The sequence below is a fragment of the Pan paniscus genome, chromosome 1 (genome assembly GCF_029289425.2).
Source record: "Pan paniscus chromosome 1, NHGRI_mPanPan1-v2.0_pri, whole genome shotgun sequence".
In the NCBI taxonomy this organism is placed as follows: Eukaryota; Metazoa; Chordata; class Mammalia; order Primates; family Hominidae; genus Pan; species Pan paniscus.
The window spans coordinates 84224230-84232144 of NC_073249.2; positions in this window are offsets into that span (position 1 = coordinate 84224230).

The following is a 7915-nucleotide window of genomic DNA, read 5'->3' on the forward strand; positions in this document are numbered from 1 at the left end:
GCTTTGCCAGGTTAGACCACATCTCTAAAGTGTGTACCTCATTTTGAGACTGAATAAATATATGTTCGATAAAGAAGAAGCAGACTAGACAAGAATAGAGAATGTAGCATTGCTTGAATTACCTGATTTCAGAACCTTAAATAAATTTTGTTTTCAAAGAACAACTTGTGAAACTATTATTTCAGAAATCCTGCTTTGGGAAGTCCTAGACTAGGCTGTTTGTTCTTGGTTGAGGTGCTTAATTTCTCTGGGCTTTATTTCTGTCATCTACATATTGAGGGAAATGAAGTAGATAATTTCCAAGTGTCTTTAGGACTTCCAAATACCTTCATAATGGAAAGGTTTCAGGCATCACTCAGCAAACCAGTACAGGCTGGAGTGCAATGGCACGATCTTGGCTCACTGCAACCTCTGCCTCCCAGGTTCAAGCTATTCTTCTTGCTCAGCCTCCCAAGTAGCTGGGATTACAGGCCCCCACCACCACGCCCAGCTAATTTTTTTTGGTATTTTTAGTAGAGCGCAGTGGCATTATCTCGACTCACTGCAACCTCTGCCTCCCAGGTTCAAGTGATTCTCCTGCCTCAGCCCCCCGAGTAGCTGGGATTACAGATGTGCACCACCACACCCAGCTAATTTTTGTATTTTTAGTAGGGACAGGGTTTCACCATGTTGGCCAGGCTGATCTCAAATTCCTGACCTCGTGATCTACCCGCCTCGGCCTCCCAAAGTGCTGGGATTACAGGCGTGAGCCACTGTGCCCGGCCGCCTTTCTACTCCTTCTAATCACACCATATAGTCCCACCTATCATGTGGCTGCAAAAAGGACAATCTCTCTACCCAGTGAGCGGCTCATGCAGCTTCAGATGCAGCATGGTCGCCCTTCGTGTGCGTGGCTGTTTTATTAGCCTGTCCCTGCCCCTTGGAGAGCTGGTGTGCCCATCCTTCCAGGAGGACAGGTGAAGCATCAAGTGAGCACTTGGAGAGGCCCCTCCTGTCTCATACAATCGCGCTAGCTGACTCTGCTCTCAGGCAGGCTCCTATTTTTAGCTGTAGCTGATGGAGGCACTGTCTTCCCAGCTTAATGATCCCTCTCAGGTGCCAGTGTGCCTCCAAACAGCTCTCTGGTGATCCAAAGGACAGGTGGGCACAGGCCCTGATATCATACAAAGAAGAGGCTGGGTGATATAGGGCAAAGTGAACACAATTGAGAAGCTGAGGCAGTATGACATCGTGCCCTCTCAAAGCCCTGATTTTCTTTCTGTAAAACAAGACAGGACGCTCTCCAAAGGCTTTCCCAGTTTTAAAGTTCCATCAAACTTCAGTTGTGAAGGGAGAGAACAGATGATTGAAGCGTCAAAGCCCAAGCAACTAAGACAGAGTCAAGCGATTACAAAGCAGACCATGAATGTTAGCTAGTAAATAGTCCACTCAGCTGTCTGGGTACAAATGCTAAGGGATATTTAATTTTGGCATGCTTTTATTTTCTCAGGAGAAAAATAGCAGAAGGAAGTGCACATGCCATTTTATTCCATTGAAACTGCCAATGTGCTCAACTTAGGACTTACATGGGGTTAGCAACGTAGGGGCACACAAGTCAGTACTTTGTTAAACTGCTCCCCAGGCAGGGAATGTTGTGGGTTCAGGTCTAAAGAATGTAACAGTCTCAAGGACTTTGGTGTAGGAGCCACTTATGGTATCCAGTTCACTCCAGACTTTTGACACTGCCTGGGCCCTCTTCAGCAAAGTCATCTCTCAGCAGGTGTGGGGCTTGGGGACAAAAAGTTCAGCCTGAAAGTGGAAAAAGAGTTCCAAAACATGCCGGGAGGGCTGAGGCCTAAGGGCTGAATATGTGTGTATCTGTCTATTCATGAGCCTTGATTCTGTTTGCTGTGCCAGCTGGTAGAAACTATTTTTGTCTTTTCCCTTCAGGCTGCTGGAGTCTCCACTCGGGAGATTGGACTCTAATAGAGTAAAGGCCAGAGGGCCAGAGGAAATCACTCCCATTTCTTGCATTCCCCAGGGATATCTTTGATTTCCAGGCTTCATCCGCATTCTACACTTCTGCAGGATTCACTGTCCAGAGGAATCCAAGGGGAAGCCTGTAAATTGTATACCCTTTTTAGGGGCAGAATTAGATCATGTTTTCAGCTTACAGCAAATCAATAAACTGTTGCCCATGGCTAAGATTATGTGTAGCAGTCCTTATGCCTGAAACTTGATTTGAGACTGCCAATAATGGTGGCTGTCTAAGCCCAGTTGATTTGGGAAGAGAATATGGACCCTTTATAGGAGACTTGTAGATTTCAGAATGGGAGAGAAAACTGTGGCACAGTGTGAGCTTTGTAGTGAGAAGATTCCTCTGTGGGTGGCTTTGGGCACACATTTTAGCTTCTGTGGGCATTGGTTTTCCCTTTGGTAAAATAGAGATGATGAATATTGCTTTTCCAGTGTTGTTACATAGATTGCCTGTGATTTAAGGAAACACGATAACCACCATTTACTGTTTACCCTGTGTCAAGAATGTGATCCTCCCAGCAACGCAATGAGTCATATTGCATGACCCTCATCTTATGAATGAAGAAACAGAAACTCCAAGAGGTGCCACTCGCCCACGGTCACAGAGCTGGTGAGTGACAAAGGCTGTATTGGAACAGGAAATTTTACTACTGGGCACAAGCTCTAACTACTGTACAGCATCAGTGCCTCAAAATGCTAATTGTTTTCATCAGCTCCATGGAATACATTGTCCCTCTCTAGCCCTGAATGGTGCCTTGACTTCAGACCAGATCAAACTACTGTTTTTAATGTGCTCTATTTATGCTTTTGGTTCCCTTGTCTTTCAGAAGGCTTATGACATGTTTCAGGCTTTAAGTTCTTATATTAACCGTTGAGATTAAGGTTAATGTATATATTATATATATACACACATATATATACACATATATATATAAATACACACACACACACACACACACATATATATATATATATATTTTTTCTTTTTCCAGGTAAGGAAACTAAGTGGAAAAACAATTTGCCTAAGCTTACTCAGAAAATGAGTAAATATCTAGGGACCTAGGCTGGTGAGAATGTAGCTGAATAGAACATAGATTTCCTAATGTTTTTGAAAGGCAATTTCTTTTCTGGCTGGGGTGGCTAACAAAGAGATGAATGGAATGATGCGATGAGGGCTATCACATCACAATATTCCTGAAAGGACAAAAGGATGAAAGGATGACTTCCATAGGTAAGCTCTTCCTAGCACTTCACTTCCTGGACACACTGAGAAAGTTACCTTTAAGACTTGGCCATTGTTCCAGTGATACCAAGTTAAAGAAAAGCTGAGTGGTCAGCTTTTGGATCTATGCTTTCGCTTTTGTTGCCAGACATGCTGCCATTTGAACTCTTTACCACAGGATCCTCCATGATGACAGATGTGGCAAAGGCATCCCTCCCCCACCTCTTCCTGGTGTCCTTAGATTAGTCTAAATATCAGAGGCAGCTGGGTGCAGTGGCTCACGCCTGTAATCCCAGCACTTTGAGAGGCTGAGGTAGATGGATTGCTTGAGCCCAGGAATTGTAGACCAGTCTGGGAAACATGGCAAAACCCTGTCTCTACAAAAAATACAAAATTAGTCAAGTGTAGTGGCACACAACTGTAGTCCCAGCTACTCCAGAGGCTGAGGTGGGAGAATCACCTGAGCCTGGGAAGTTGAGGCTGCAATGAGCTGTGACTGTGCTACTGCATTCCAGCCTGGGTGATGGAGTGAGGCCCTGTCTCAAAGAAAAATAAAATACAAATCAGAAACAGTATTGCTAATCTGTCATGGGGCTTCAATAGCTTCAGCTCCCTAGATCTTGCTATCTTCCTTCTTGGAAAGCCTGTTTCAAATGTCTCTACTCCCCAAATTGTACAGGGTGAAAGGTCTAAAAAATGTCTATGTGAAGTCTTGATCCATGCAGCTTGCTGCGTCACTTGGCCACTTGCCTTCAACCCCGTTTTCCCAGCTTAGAGCCACCACTCTTCTGTGCAGAAACAGGCTACGATGGGTTCTCTCTGAGATAGGTTCTTTTGCTGTTGCCCTAGTAACAGAATTATTAAACCAAGTTCCAGCCTCGAGAGTATTTGTGCCTGGTGAGGTAATGTCTGTCGCATCCAGCCTTTCTTTTTGTTCCCACTCCCACTCCCTTGCTTCAGGCCCTCTGTACCTCACATCTTGACTGATGGCATTGGTCTCCTCCCTGGCCTCTGTGTTTCCAGTCCACTCTCACCGATGGGGCTGCCCCTCGCTCAGCAACACTCTTTCTCAGGTTCAGACACTCTTCCTTGGTCGAATTCCCCATCAGCCTGACATTCAAAGCTCTCCACGATTGTTCCGAAATACAACCCACTGTGTGCCTGTGCTTTAGCAGAGCAGGATGTGGCCCAAGGGTGGTGACGGGGTAGAGCCAAGACGAATTGGAAAGAGGAAACTGTAGGGCTTATTGAGCAACCTGTTTGTTGGGAGGCTATGTAATATAGTGTTTAAGTGCATGGGTTTTGACTCAGACTGTCTATAAAATCTTCCTGCTCTCACTTAATAGCTGTGGAACCTTAGGAAAGTTTCATAACCTCTCTAAATTGCACCTTCTCCAAATGCAAAATAGAGATAATGACAGTACCTTCCTCATAAAGGTTTTCTTCTGCCAAATTAAAGAAGGTTATCTTCTAAAGTGCTTGGCTTGGCATCTTCAAACTTAGAAAGGCACCAGAAATGTTAGGTGTGATGATGATGATAGTAGAGGAAGGTGGAAGGGTGGTGGTTTGAGAAATGGAACTGAGAATGGCTCCTGATTTTGGTGAGTGGGTGGAAATCATGTCAATAGAGAATTCAGGCACAGAATGAACAGGTTTTTGAGAAGAGATAATGATTTCATTTTTGGGCTTATTGACTTTGATCATCATAGCTCACTTTTATTGATTCTCACTGAGTGCCAGGCACTACACTAAGCATTTTGCATATATTGTCTCTTAGTAATTCTCACAACAGTTCCTTGCAGTAAAGGTTATCAACCCATGCAAACTTCAGTAACCAGCCCACAGTTATTAACTTGCCCATAACTTGTCCACAGTTATAAAGGTGTAGAGCTGGGATTTGAACCCAAGACTTTGTGTCTCCAGAGGCGGCACACTTTACCACTATATACACTGCCTCTTGAATATCTTTACTATGAATATTAAATTAATCTCTTTTTCATGTTTTTAGTGCTAAGATGGTCTTTGGGGAAACATAATGGTCCACGCTGCTTCTTGCCTAGGTTGTGTTTTGTCCTCTTGTTTGCAGTCCCCTTGTATAAATTTGACCCCCAGGCTCCAGGATTTCTTTTATGACTTGTGCCTTCCTGAGTTTGTGCTTGGAGTCAGAGGCGCAGTCCTCACCTAATTCTCACCTTGGTCCTTTTGTCTCACTCCAAATTCCCCCTGGATGGGATCTTTGATCTTGAAGTGAATTAGTGTCTCTAAGCATCAGTTTCCTCTTCTGAACAATGCAGTTATAGAATTGTAGTAAATGTCAAGAGACAGATGGAGTTGATTGAGGAGAAAGGCTGTTTCTGATTTCTGTTAGCATTCACAGTACCCGGGCCAGTTCTGGGCATATATCAGGTGCTCTCTGATCATTCAATGAATAGATGACCAACTCAATACATATGCTGGTGTATATCATGAGGGCTTGCTCCTTTTGTTTGACTAGTGGCACTGCTTCCTTTTTCAATTGCCCTGCTGTCCCAGGTGATTACCCCAACTTAATGTGGTTTTTTTGGGTTGACTTTTAAAGAACGTTTGGAGTCACGTACACCACAATGGTAAACTGGGTTATGATATTAGTGTTGGGTGGTAGGCGCTGCCTACATATGTGGTGGGGAATGAGGAGGTGTGGAGGTACATGGGGTGGACTTGATCATATTTCCTTTCTTGACTTTCTTTGTAGTGAAGAAAGATGCTCTAAGAACCCAAGGGACATGTGTTTAGCTCCAGTTGACGGAACCCAGGGCACAGTAAATTGTTTTTTAACAGACGTTTTCTGTTATTTTAATAACAATGCTTTAACATGGCAACTTTCTAAGTATTTTTTCCCTATCATTTCAGGTACTTACGCTTTCAATAACCTGCATATGGATTTCAACGCTATTTAATTAAGCTCTAAACCTATAAAAATGCACATTTAATACTCAGAGTAAACCCTTGCCTTGTTCTTTCTGAAGGTAAACAGAGGAGATATCTTCTTGAGCTCAGCGTTCTGAGATAATTACGATTAGTTGCCATAGAGAGAAAGAGAGAGAGAGAAACACATTAAAATGTATCTTGCTTTCTGTGTTTAGGAAATTCATTTAATGAAATATTCAGAGCCACCAAATCTACCCAGGCCCAGATACCTATTAATCTGTTAGCCACTTGGGCTCCAGAGGGATCTTTCTTTGCCAGGAAAGCTTTTTGATTGCTCTACTCCTGTGCTCAGAAACTTTTAATGGCTCACCATTTTCCTGTGTGCAGATGGAGTTCAATCTTCTTAACATGTGAGATTCTAGGCCTGTTAGGGTCTGGACCCAACTGTCCTTCTCAATCTCATTTGTTACCACCTAGGTAGTAACACAGGTGCTTGTTGGCTCTGCTGGCACTGACGGTGGTATCCCAAGCCTCTCTATGGTATTTTCCCTTTGAAGTTCTCTTTCATGCACTCTGTTGGCCTTGAAGCTCCTGCTCACCCTTCAAGACCCAGTTTAAATTCCATATCTAGTTCAAATGCCAAGCCCCCTTGGATTCCTCTAGACAGAATTACTCTAAGCTTTCTTGGACTTTGTACTTTCATGGCAATTCTAATCACAAATATAAATTTCTGCCACTAGACTGTGAGTTCCTTGGGGACCACGGACCTCATCTTGTTTTATTTATTTGTATTTTCATATAATGAATAGCTCATAATAGGTCCTGATTCAATCTTACTGAAGGAAATTATGTTAATGACATATTGCCAGTTAATAGTGTGAATTACGGTGTCATAAAGATTTTTTTAGGGGAATGAATTACCTAACCCAGATCTCAACTGTAGCTGTGCATATAAAAGTTCCACAGTTTCCTATTGAAGGAGGATTTTCTTCACATACATGGCAGCAGTAGTATGAAGATAAATCTAGTGTTTATTGCTGCCCCTTTGGTTAACTAGCAGAAAGCTCCAAGTTAGAGTCTACAACAGGATCACTTCCTTCATGATGCCTGTAGCATACTATAAATGCTCTAAATACTCAGGAATGGGATATCATGTAACTTAGTGGTTAAAACATGAATGTTAGAGTCAGGTGGACCTGACTTATCAGCTGTACAACTGGCAACTTATCAAACATCTCTTCAGTTTTGTTACCTGGGGATTATCATAATTTACTACTAAGATTGCTTTGAACATTAAACAAGCTATTCAGGCCATTTGATTAAAAGGGCACCTGGCATACAGAAAAGTGTTCTATAAAAGATAGTAGCTATTATTTTCATTTCATTTTATGGTTATGAATTATTAATAAAATAGCAATCCAAAATAATATAATAATATCCATTCCCCCAAAGAAATAGCAATTGCAGTAAGAATTACTAATTTGCTGGTAAGTTAGAAATGGTTTGTTATTCTGAGTACTGTCAGAGGTTAGAGCCAGACCCATAATTCCAAAACAGCTGCTCGGCTAAGGTTATCCTCAGAAGCTGTTCAGATATCCATGGTTCTAAGCACAGCAAGAGCAACTGGTAAGGTTTCTGCATGAAGCAGTCAAAGTCTATGTATGTTCAGGACCCTCCATGTGAATGAGGCTGGGACACAGCTGTGTGGATACAGACCTGCAGCATTGCCACACAAAGCATACGTGATGCAGGTAATCTATCTGCACACAA